Consider the following 12,511-nt stretch of genomic DNA (forward strand, 5'->3'; position numbering starts at 1 on the left):
TCCTGGCTTGTCTGTCTGTTTGTCTGGCCAGATCAGCTTTTATAACAGTGACCGGACAGGCAAAGATGCTGGAGTTCATTTCCCCCCAGTTCAGGTCCTGTCTAAGAGAGCAGGAGGTGTCACAGAGACTGAGCAGCGAGACAGGAGGACCCCATCGCCCCTCTCAACAAAGCAGGGTGGGATCCTCTTTCATAGACAAGCCTCTCCCTTGGGAAGGGCCTTTGCTAACCAGCCACTGTCTTTGCTTTCCTCAGTTCGACACTCGGCTGCAGATGCAGACGGAGCAGGTGCTGATGGAGGAACACGCCCTGGAGCAGCAGAAAGCTCTCGCTTCCGGTCCCTCTGAGGAGACTGTCTTTGACCAGCGTGCTCGTCGGAGGCTTCTCAAGTTAGTGGGGACTCCCGTACCCTATCTCCAGGCACCCTGAGGGCAACACCCGGCGGCACACCCCTGCTCCTGAGAGCTCCTTGTGCCTGCAGAGCTGGGAATAGCTGGGCACTCAGCTCCCCACCGATGATGGGTTCTGTTCTTAGAGCTGAAGGGGTCCAGTGCTGACCGTCAAGCCCATCCAAACAGCACAGACAGCATCCCTGCTGACCAGCTCTGAAAGAGGGAACTCAAAGCTGGCATCTTTGTTCCAACTAACAGATCCCACTAAGCAAAAAGAGCCGGGAACGGCACAGGTTGACAAAGCCTTGACAAGCCCTACATGAGGTGGCTTGGGTGCTGGTGGGACTGCAGGGCTTGCCTAGGTAACTTGTCCTTCCTTTTGCTCCTTCATGAGGAGGGACGGGCACCGTAGGCTCCAGTTCAGGAGGAAGAGGCTCTGCAAAACAGATTGTTTAGGTGTTTTCCTGAGTGGGATTGCTCTGGCAAAGGACCTTCCCATGAATCTTATAGGTGTTGGTTACTGTGTTTACCGGTGCTCCTCTGGGGACAGATCTGGTTGCAGAGCAGTACAAATGAATTTTTTGTTAAGGTCCCATTGGTAGCTGATAAAACCTAGGACCTACCCTCCCTGTGACTTACCAGAGACTTATTACCAGGTGGTCAGGCTTGGGTTTCACTGGCTAGAGTTGAGCTTTTACAGCAGTGAATACAGAAATATCCATTTCATTGGCATCTTCCATCCACTTGGAAACATAGCCAGGCTGTGGTTTAAGGGCGCTCCTTACTCCTCCTTTCAGAGCTGAGCTGCCCGAGTACGTCCTGGACTTTGGCTATGTCATTCTCGGGAACATCCACACACACATCATGAAGATCACCAACACCGGGCAGTTCCCTGTGTCCTTTCACACTGACGGACGTGTCCTGTGTGACACAGGTAACCAGTGCTGGGGAGACTTGACGTGGGCTTGAAGGAGCTGTCTCTGACAGATTAGCTTAAGCCACTGGACGTGGGGAGTTTTCCTGAGTGCTTGTTTGTACAGCTTTGTCCTCCTTAGTACGCCCTGCTTGGTGCCTCGGAGCCTGAGTTCTCCTGGCCAGCAGTGCCCAGAGACCTGGCCTGCCTGTGGCTGCCCTAACACGTGATTGCAGGGGTGAGCTGTGCTGATCACCGTGGTCACCTCTCAGCATGTTCTGCTCTTGGCTACCGTGAGCATCATCTTGAGTTTTTGTGCACGCAGTGGGTTTGCGTTGCAAACAGATGGCCCCTTGGTGGTTTGGAAGTGCTTTGGTTTGGCGTTCATAATGTCACAGCACTTCTGTTCAGCCTTTATTAAGAAAACAGCCTGTGAGGTCCTCTGGTGTATCAAAATAGGCTTCCGAAACAGGCCTTGAGGTAAGGCTGCAGTGCCATCAAATGGTGACTCGCTGTGTCTGAGGGCTGGTCAGGTGTCTCCTCTAAGTTGTTTTCCAGGGAGCACCACAGCACAGGGGAATCATAGTTGGAAATTCTCCTTTGGAGAGGTCTGCGCATCCTTCCCTGGGATGCCTGATAAAGGAATTACCAGCGCTCCTCAGCTAGTATGTTTCCTTTTGACTGTGCAAACCTTGGATTCTGGCTGTGAAAAGCCTTTCTCCTGGAGCGGTGACATGGGAGAAAGAGTGGCAGGCTTCTCTGGAGAGGCAAAGAGCCCTCTTCTTCACAGACCTGCCAGCCAGGACACCCCTATGGCCTTAACGTGCTTGTGACACATTTCCTGTCACTTGAGCGTCTCAGCTGCTTTATTTTCATCTGTTCAAGGTTTCAGCGTGGACCTGGACCATGTGAAGCACCTGCCCTGCTGCAAGACCAAGACATTCGAAGCGCACTTCGACCCACCAAGTGCCAACCGCCACTGGGAGCGGTGGACGTGCTCCTGCCCATCAAGGTACCTCACGGTCCCTCATCTCCCTGTGCCCGCACCACCTTTTGGGGCAGGCAGCAGGTTGGGGACAGCAGTAGATGTCACTTGGGCTCTTAGCTGGATGCTCTGTCCTTCACTAGGCAGCAAGAGGCCCCACGTTTCACGTCCACCTCCGTCCCAACATGACTGTGCCATCCCTCTGCTTGTCCAGGGACAGACCGGAGTTCGCTGTCCAGTGTGGGCAGTGCCAGGAAGAAACCATGCAGCTCCACAATCAGCTCCAGGTCCCCTGTAAATGGTTCATCACCATGAATGAGCCTGTTAAGAAGGTAAAGCACAGACAACGTGTAGCGCCTAACTTCTTGGTTGGGTTTTCTTTGCCTCTCTTGCCTTTTCTGCCCCTGTGGCTGCCTGAGCACTTGGGCTACAGCTCGTTGAGGAAGCTTTAGAGAGTACCGAGCAAATCTGGTTTGCCTGGACCTGTTCACTAGCTGATGCTTCACTTCTCTGCCGTCTTCCCCCATTCCTCCTCCAAGGACAGTGCCTCCCCATCTGCCTGCCCTGCCTATGTGTCTTCCCTCCAGTTCTAGACCAGTGGTGGCCGCGGCTGGTTTGAATGTGGATGCTCTCAGCACCGTGACAGTATCTCAGAGCACTGCAGGACCTGAGGGTCTGTCCTCGCAGACCAAGGAGACCTCCCACAATTGTTTTTTGTGCTCAGGTGGACAAACGTTTGCCAGCGAGGGTGCATCAGAAGCTGCTGCAGGAGTCGAAGGCCAAGCCCTGTGTTTTCAAGGTGCTGCCCTCGGCTGGAGCCCTGGCCCCAGGACAGCGCTGCAACATTCGAGTCAGGCTTTCCCCCCCAGAAGAGGTGAGATCGGCCGGTGTCACCCCCAGGAGGTGTGGCAGGGCAGTGTGGTAACAAGAGCCCAGCACAGGGAGGAGGAGATGAGGTCTGCCTGCACATGGAGCTTTCTGCAAGCCCCGTACCCACGGTGCCTCAGTTTCCCCTGCAGCGCACTCTTCTGAGAGGGGCTTTGAAATGCCAATGGGGAGCTGGCACAGAGAACATCAGGGCACTGCGGTGTGGCTCCCTCTCGGCGCATGGGGGGAAATCTGCCTGTTTCCCCTCGTTTTCCCCCTTGCATGGGCGTGTTTGCAGGCTGCAACGCCCTGGTGCAGAGCGGCTGGCACGCTCGCAGGGGATAACTAACCCTGGAAGGGCCGATCTAGGCTAATCCTGCTGCTGGTACCAGCAGACAAAACAGCCACCAGACCCCTTCCTGGGCATGGCAGGACGGTCACCTGTAGTGGTATGCTGCCAGCAGTCCCTGTGGCTCTGGCCCAGCCTGCCTGCACGTTCCCAGGCAGTTTGGGAGTCAGCATAAAAGATGGAGCATTCCCAAAGGCAGTCTGTGTGTAGCCACCATGACTTCGAAACTGGCAGTGTGTAACAGTATGGACACGAGTGCTTCCACACCTAGGAAGCGTCCCAGGGATGTTTGAATTGCTAGTAGAGCTGTAACCATCTTGTCTCTGGCTTTAACCAGAGCCAAGCATTGAGCAGAGAGGAAGACCCTTATCTCTAGCCAGTGAGAGCTCATCTGCCTCCTTCATGTAGCTGATGTTTGCCTGATGCAGCAGAGCCAGGACTGTGTCTGGGCAACATCATAACCCTGAAGAAGGAGGTGAAGCAGCCCCTGAGTGCTATGGGAGCTGAGTCCACCCACGAGGACCTTTCTTATGAGCATTGTGCTCCCTCATGACTAGGTGGAAACATGTGGTAGTCTGTTTTAGATCCATCTGATCCCCAAATACGCAGTTCCACTTCACAGCAGGATTCATCCCAATTACTCAGAGCCAGCATGCAGGTGCCATAGCCCCTGCTATAAGTTACTATCTGTTTTCCATTCACCTTAGAGGTACTGGTAGCATCCCTGACCTTGGGGCAAGGGTTAACTTTGAGGCCCTGTCACCTGGGACTTCATGGAGGAGCTCTCTGCACTTCTCTCTTTTCAGAAGTCCTACAGAAGCAAGCTGAAGGTTAACATTTGCTAGAGCAGCCAGCCCCTCCAGCTGCAGGTCTCGGGGCAGGGGCTGGAGCCACAGCTGGAGTTGAGCACCGCAGTGCTCGAGCTGGGAGCGGTGCTGCCGTACAGCCGTGGGGCGGAGGGGGACGGTGGTGGTGAAGAACCCATGCGAGTTCCCCATCGAGTTTTACTCACTGGAGTTCGACCAGCAGTACCTTGCTGAGGAGCAGGTGAGAGGGAAGGTCTGGTCTGCACGTGCATGCTCCCATAGCTCCACAGGGCTCCAGCGTTCCCAGGCTTGTGCCGGGGAGATGGAGGCAGTCCCCAGGGCAAAGCCTGGTGGCATTTCAGGGTTAGCCAGCTCGGCTGGCAGGCTGTGGAGGGGCTTGGATAGTCCATGTTGTTGGGAGGAAGGAATGAGGGAGAAGACAGGTTGGCTGGGGAGTCTGTTCATGGGATGCAGGTCAAGAAACACATCCCATCTATGGTTTCTCTTCCCTACGCACACAGATCCTGCGGATGCTCAAGGACTAAAATTGCCACACCACTTTCTTGCTGCCTCCGCATGCCCCGGGTGAGAAGCTGCCCCCAGAGGTGCTGGAGTACTATCAGGACCAGAAAAGACTGCAGGATGAGCAGGCAAAGCACAAGACTGGGGAACCAGCAGGCCAGGACAACGGTGAGGGTTTGGCATTGGCTGTCCTGAGTGTGGACACAGCAGGGAGTCCAGCCCACCTCCCCTGAGCTCTCCATGACCTCATTCTCCATGGAAAGCCCATGCTTTTAGCAGCCACCGGTTCCCCAGCTTGGTGGAGGAATTCCCGGGTGAAAGTCTGTGGTTTGGAATGCGCATCCTCTGCCAGCCCTGCGTGCAGTCTAAGCAAGCTCATATCTGCCTAGCATGGACTGGGGAAATAATCAGGTTATCCCCTTGTGTCCCTCATCCACAAGGAGTAGGACTGGATGAGTTCTTCAGCCGGTAGACCCAGGTCTAATATCACTAGCTCTTTTGTGTTTGCTCCTTCCCAGCAACAAAAGCACAAGCTCAAAATTCTCCTGAGGGCAGAGACAGCCTGGGCAGGCTTCCCTGGGCAGGGAAACTGCCTTGGGAGTTTGCTTTCTTGGGAAAATTTTCTGTCTTTTGCATGCGGCCATGCAAAGTGGCGAATGGCAAAGAGCAGGTTGCCTGGCCATGTTCACCCTCTTCTTCCCTCCCCATGTCCTTCCTCCTCAGCAAACTTTGAAGATGTCCAGTCTGTGTCAGACCAAGGAGGAAAGCACTCTGCTGGGATTGTTCACACCATCTCATCCCATAACTCAGTTGTTCTCTCCTCCATTTTTGAGGAAAGCCAGTCCAGCAAGGTGGACTCTGAAGTTGAATGTGGAGAGGAGGAGGAGGAGGAGGAAGGCGCTGAAGAAAGACGCGGGACAGGTAATAACGCAAAGCCCTTCACCTATTTTATGTCTGTTGTGGCAGCAGGGCCTCAGTGGAGGACTTCATTGTCATCTCCATCACTTCACTGCAGCCTGGTGCCATCTTCGCTCCTGTGGGCCCTGAATGCACTCTTGCATATGAAGTCTGTAGGATCCTGAGAAGAGTCTGGGGCAGGGACAAGGGAGGGGCAGGGACAAGGGAGAGGCCAGGGAGGTTTTGCCCAGCTGGCTGGGCTAGCATCCCTTTTTCTCCCAGCAATTCCCAGTCTCTTGCTCAAGCATTCCTTGCTGGCTTCGATATCCTATAACAGCCACGAGCTCCATAGCCCCGCAGCAATGCTGTGCCATGGGCGTCTCGATGCATTTGTATCTTGTCTGCTGGTTGCAGAGCAGTCCAGTTGTTCCTCATCTGCCTTTTGTTGGATACACTTGTAACACCAAGCTGCCCCCCAAGGACCTCACCTCTCAGACTTGTGACATAGAGAAACCATTAAAATATGGTTTCATACACATGGCTAGGGCTACTCCAAGTTGCATTCAGTTGCAAGGCTAGCACGACCGTTGAGCAACCGGTGCTGAGTGTCGTCTTGTCTCTACAGGAGGGACAGCGAGACCCTGGTGCTGCGAACCAGCACCCCACCGCCCGTGGCCTGGCGGGTCAGTGGGCTGGAAAACCTCGGCAAGGAATTCTCCGCGTCACAAGATGAGGGCATCGTTGCTCCCCGCACGGAATTTGGTGTGCATCTCTATTTCAAGGCCACGAAGGCTCTAAGCATTAAGAAGATGATCCGACTAGAGGTGAGGGGGACTGTGCCCTCCCTGGCAGAGCAGGGCAGAGTGATCGCTGTGCTTTTACGGATGGAGACTGTGCTTGAAGGGTACCCTGCCAAGAAGGCAAAAGGGTGAGCCTTCCTGAGATTCCTTTCTACCTGCATTGCCGGGGGCCAGGCCCTTAGCAGCAAGGGACTCTCACTGAAGGACAACATTTTGGAAACTAGGTGACTACTAGGGTGCTCTTGTAGCTGAACTTCACGGGGCAAATACGTTGTGGAGTCTGGAAGAGATGTACTGCTGTACAGCACCTCAGGAAGAGGTGCTGCCTCTGCGTGGCTTACATCTGGGTTACAAGGCTTCATCCTGAGCCCGTGCATAAATTTGCTGCTGTGCATGGTTGAATGCTGTCGTTTGGTTGTCCAGACTTGGGTGTGCTCCCTGCAGCCATCCTGGAGTCTGTCTGGGGCTCTTAACATAGAGCAACAAACTCTCAGCCTGGGATTTTGTTCCCCATGGTTTAGGGGCTGTGTTTCAGTGAGGGTGCTGGGTGGTTGAAGAGGAGAGGGTTGGTCGTCAATGCTCTGGGACACCTCACACTTCTTGTGGTTGCTCTAACATCGCCTTGCTTCCCAGGGTGCTTTAGCAGCAACACTGCTGCTAGAGGAGTGCCGAGGTGGGCTGACAGGGTTTCTTCCTGCGTCAGAATCTCGCTGGGTCAGCCCATGAGATGAACAGGTTAGGAAAGCTTGGGAGTCGCACAAATGCTTGTCAAGCAGGGGAGGCCAGGGTGGAAGCAGCCGGCAGAGGCAAGGCCTCTTCGTATGTTGTCTACAAAAGAATTGAGGAGAATGGTCTAAGCAGTGTTTGTTTCATGCCATCTCAGGTTTCAGGTGCAGAAAACGTGCTGGGGATCATTCAGATTGAAAATATCCAAATCCTTGCGGAGGTCTATGATGTTGCTCTGAGCATCAGCATGTCTAAAGGTGAGTGGATGCCCCCGAAGCCAAGTAGTCCGGGTGCATTGCATTGCCTTGGCAGGTGGGCAACCAAAGCACTTGGGACGGGATGGGGTACCATGCAATCGTGGCACGGATACGTAATGCACGTATCCTGCAAGCTGCGTGGAGTGAAGCACTGTCAGGGCACAGAGAGAGCCTTGAGTCTCCCACCTCCAAGCTTTGAAGTGTGCAACTTCATGTGCAGATGGATTTGGGGGCTTTGAAACAACAGTGATGTGAACAAGCAGTTGGCAACTTCCGAAGGCTCGGCATGGCACAGAGAGTGGTTGGATCTGTGCTTGGAAGCAAGGAGATGGAAAGCGAGCTCCTTAGCTGCTAAACCCTACAGATATTCTCTGAGTAAGGGAAGGGGCAGCAAAGTAGCTAGAGAAAACTTCCCAGAAGGGAAACTTGCCGAGAAGGGTTTTGTGCCACCTGAGAACTCCAAATCTGTATCTTGTCACCTGTTGTAGTCTGCAGCAGCTCACAAATACTCACCATTTCTTACCTCTCTCTGCAGGTTTTCTGCAGGTACAGGCAGCAGCGTGGATTTTGGGATGCTTAAGGTCCTGGATGATGCAAAGCAAGTGCTGACTCTGAAGAACCAAGGGAAGTACGAGATTGCGTGCAGGTGGGTCCAGCTCCCTGGTCCGTGAGTGCATGGTGCCACCACCTGCCCAGGCCTGCATTCTCCTTCTGTCCATGGTTAGAACCTGTTCCCATGCTGGCTACCTCATGGTGCAAGTAAATACAAAACCGGGGCTCTCTAATCTCAAATACTTTAATAGAGCATCCAGCCACGCACCAGCAGTTGTTCACAGCTCAGCAGGAACCAGAAGGAGAGACCCTGAAATGTAAGCCCCTCACTGCTGAGATTCATTGCCGCCTTTGAGGGTCAGCTCATTTCTCTTTATGAGACTCTTGAAAGGAGGGAATGAAGAACTTTGATGTCAGCTTACAGCAGTGCTGATTGTCTGCTGTCTGTGTCAAGATCTGGGATTCCCCGAGCAGAGCTGTACCCTTTACCTTGTATTACTTTTTATGGTCCTATGCAAAGTCCCGGCTGTGCTGGTGGCACCGGTACTTTTAACTGCAGAGGTCTGTTCCTTCCCTTTCACCCCAGTTTCAAGCTGGAAACCATGGATACCGACATAGGCGACTTGGCATCCCACTTCACTCTCCAGCCGCAGAAGGGCATGCTGACTGCCTCCGGGCACCCCGTGCAGGTCCAGCTGCTCTTCCACCCCAAGATGGAAATGAACATTGAGGACAAACCCATCCTGCAGTGCCAGGTGAGCTGCCTGGGCCAGGTGGTGTTAGCACACCATGTCTTGGGAGTGTAAGCAGGACCTGTGTCTTCGGGAAGGAAGGCTTTAGTTGGGGAATCCTCTCTCATCCATATGCAATAAAGTCTTTCAGAAACCATTTGTGATGCTTCCTAAGCAGAGCTGAAGCTCTGGCTCTGGAGGAGGCATTTAAGCAGGGAGGGTGAGATGATGGGGACAGAGATGGGGTGGCATCAGGGGACAGAGATAGAGGCTGTCCTCTGCTGCATTTACCAACCCCTCCTCCGTTTGCAGGTGATTGAGCCCAGCATCTGTGAAGGAGGTGAGACCATCGCCATCATCCCAGTAAGGGTGACAGCGAAAGCTGTGTTCAGCAAGTCCAGCACTTACCCTGCCTCGCTCATCAACTTCAGTGCCACGATGAACGGCAAGAGGAAAACCTGCACCTTCTACGGCAAGCAGAGTCCTAAAGCCCTGGGTTAAAGGACAAGTTCTGTTTTGGTTTTGTGATCCCCTGCAGAGAAATAAAGGCGAGCTTAACACCAAGTGACCGGGAGTCAATAGAAATCCTTTATTAGTTGCAGACAAAAGTGATAGAATATCCCTAACTCCCTGTATAGTTATATAATTCTCAAACAAGGGGTAAAAGGAAAAAGAAGGAAGAGTCAGCGTAAAGAAGGAAGAGTAAGTGTGAAGAAGGAAGAGTAAGGTGAGTGCTCCCTCAGCAAGTTTGCACACCACACCAAGTTGGGCAGGAGGGTCGGAAGGCTCTGCAGAGGGATCTGGACAGGCTGGATCGATGGGCCCAGGCCAATTGTATGAGGTTCAACAAGGCCAAGTGCCGGGTCCTGCACTTGGGTCACAACAAACCCACGCAATGCTACAGGCTTGGGGACGAGTGGCTGGAAAGCTGCCCCGCAGAAGAGGACCCCTGGGTGTTGATTGACAGCCGGCTGAATGTGAGCCGGCAGCGTGCCCAGGTGGCCAAGAAGGCATCCTGGCTTGTGTCAGAAATGGTGTGGCCAGCAGGAGCAGGGAGGTGATTGTGCCCCTGTACTTGGCGCTGGTGAGGCCGCACCTCGAATGCTGTGTTCAGTTTTTGGCCCCTCACTCCAAGAAGGACCTTGAGGTGCTGGAGCGTGTCCAGAGAAGGGCGACGGAGCTGGTGGGGGCTCTGGAGCACAAGTCTTGTGAGGAGCGGCTGAGAGAACTGGGGTTGTTCAGTCTGGAGAAGAGGAGGCTGAGGGGAGACCTCATCACTCTCTACCTGAAAGGGGGTTGTGCTGAGGTGGGTGTTGGTCTCTTGTCCCAGGTGACAAGTGACAGGACAAGAGGAAATGGCCTCAAGTTGCGCCAGGGGAGGTTTAGGCTGGATATTAGGAAAAACTTTACTGAGAGAGTGGTGAAACACTGGAAGAGGCTGCCCAGGGAGGTGGTGGAGTCACCCTCCCTGGAAGCGTTCAAGGAACTTGTGGACGTGGCACTGCGAGACATGGTTTAATGGTGGTGGTGTTAGTTGATGGTTGGACTTGATGATCTTACAGGTCTTTTCCAACCTTAGTGATTCTGTGATACGGGATAAACATGTTTTCCAACATTAAAGAAATTACCATCCCTGGGGTATAACAGTCAGGTATCTCAACTCTGTGTGTCGCCCACCCGGGCCGTGCTGTGGGGTTATTACTGTGTTCTGTGTGTGTTCTGTGGTGGTGGGATGTGAAACTAAATACTCTAGAGGGGCACAAAGAGGGGATTCCAACACCACACTTCAATCCCGCACGTTGTTCCAATGTTAAATATGAATAAAACTTTCCATCGGAACATCCCCAAGCCAATTCCAGAGGAGCCGTGTATACAGCTGCCTTGCAATTATAATGGTCAGCAAACCTTACGACAGTTATTTGCGGCTCTGTCTCGGGGGGGTTCCCTTTATAGGACAATGCGTATGTGGCATGCCGCCTGAGGGAATGTAGGAGGTATTGGTGGTGTTACAAGGTGAATCTTGATTTTGCCACCCTTTTGATGCATATCCCCAACAGGTGCACGTATCTCTGATCAGGGTCCTGAGCCTACTAATCAACCATGTTTCAGGAGGATCTCCAGGTCCAGTGTCACATGTCATCACCTTGGTACAGTTAAAAAGAGGACTGGGTGCCCCCCTAATGGGTGGTTTGAATTGAGGGTCTTGGGGTGGTTGCATTGTGGTAGATCCAGAGCAGGCCCAGATCAGATTAGTTCCGTCTTTTGGAGACCTTTATGTTCTCTTGGGGAGTTGGATGCGCCAACTTGGTTCCCACTTTGTGGTATAGTTGGCTTCAAAGGCATCAGGCTTCCGGAGAGGATGGAGCATCGGATCCCACGGATAAGGTCTACATGGATACTGACAATTACTGTTTTCAAAATTAATATTACCGCTAGACAAATTGCCACATCGTAACAAAGGGTTTGATCCTTCTATTGGAACCAGGACCGTTACATTAAACAAAGGCCTGGTAACATTACAGAGCAGATTCATTAACGTGGCATTCCTCGACAAATTAGGAGGCTCCTTCCATGTTTCACAGATGTCACCTCCCATCAGTGGCTTACCCTTCCATCGTACCTGGCTATCAGGGTTTACAGTCGTCCACTTCTTTGCCAAAAATGTAAGAGAGGTGGCATTAGTCGTGTTCAAAATAAACCTCAAATTCACCGGCATCATGAAAAATCTCAGCCCCTCTTCAGCTGCTCGGGGTAAAGTAATATATCCTCCTTGATCCGGTTGCCCCCATATTCTCATAAAGCCCTTTATCATTTCCCAGGCAAGGTTTGGGGCCTCGTCTCCCCAGCCGCTTGTGGCAGTAAGGGCGAGGAAAAGGATCCCCCAAACCAACGTTTGTGGTGCCAATAGACACATTCCGCAAAGATCAGCGAGCCAGCAGCTATGGTTTGTGCAGTTACTAGCCTGTCGATCTACGCCGGCTGCAAATGCTCACAATCACTGTTCATTATAGGCTTGACTGTAGGTCTTCTCTAACCACCTGTGATATTTCCTCCTAAAAGAGAACAGAAAACCCAGAAACCCCAGTCCAACGAGGACCGGTTTTAAAAGGAAGGGATAATGCACCGAGTGTCAATTTTATGCTCCCCTCTATGGGCATCGGTGGCTGTGCAGGCATACAGGTTAAGGGGAGTTTCCCAAACCAGGGCCCCTTAAATCAATCAAGTCCCTATGCGGTGGGTTGGAGAGGGCGTTTGGCTCCGGCCTTTCTCAGGATAGGAGGGAGCCATTGGCTTTCCTGGAGTCCTTTCCATGTCCTGATTAATGCCTCCAGGTTAGGCGTGGGCAATTTGTCCATGACCTCCCTTGGAATCCCTTTTGCAATGCCTTCGGCCCACAGAGCGTATCTCCTATGATCCCGAGTGTTCAGCATCCTTCTTTGATGGGTTTGGGAACAGGGGCCTGTGGGATGCTGCTGTTTCCGTTCCCCTTGTCCCGCTATCCTTCGGAGGTTTCCCTGAGACTTAGTCCCTCCTGTGTTCATAAACCCCATTCTCTGTCCATAATTGAGTGACTCCTGGGCACCTCCTCGGACAACATGATGGTATCCCCACCCGTAAGCGAGACTCTCCACACATATTCTGTCTCTGTTTCTCCTGATTCTCTTGAGTATTTCTCCTGAATTTTTGCTATATCGGTGGGGGAATAAGGAATGGT

The 12,511-nt window shown here is 52.9% G+C and overlaps 1 pseudogene; it reads left to right on the forward strand.

Moving 5' to 3' along the window:
* Positions 1-9,297, forward strand: part of LOC132317444 (hydrocephalus-inducing protein homolog) — a 29,322-nt pseudogene extending 20,025 nt beyond the window's left edge.
* Positions 9,298-12,511: the final 3,214 nt, after the last annotated feature.

This window comes from Gavia stellata, chromosome 8 (assembly GCF_030936135.1).
Source record: "Gavia stellata isolate bGavSte3 chromosome 8, bGavSte3.hap2, whole genome shotgun sequence".
NCBI lineage: Eukaryota > Metazoa > Chordata > Aves > Gaviiformes > Gaviidae > Gavia > Gavia stellata.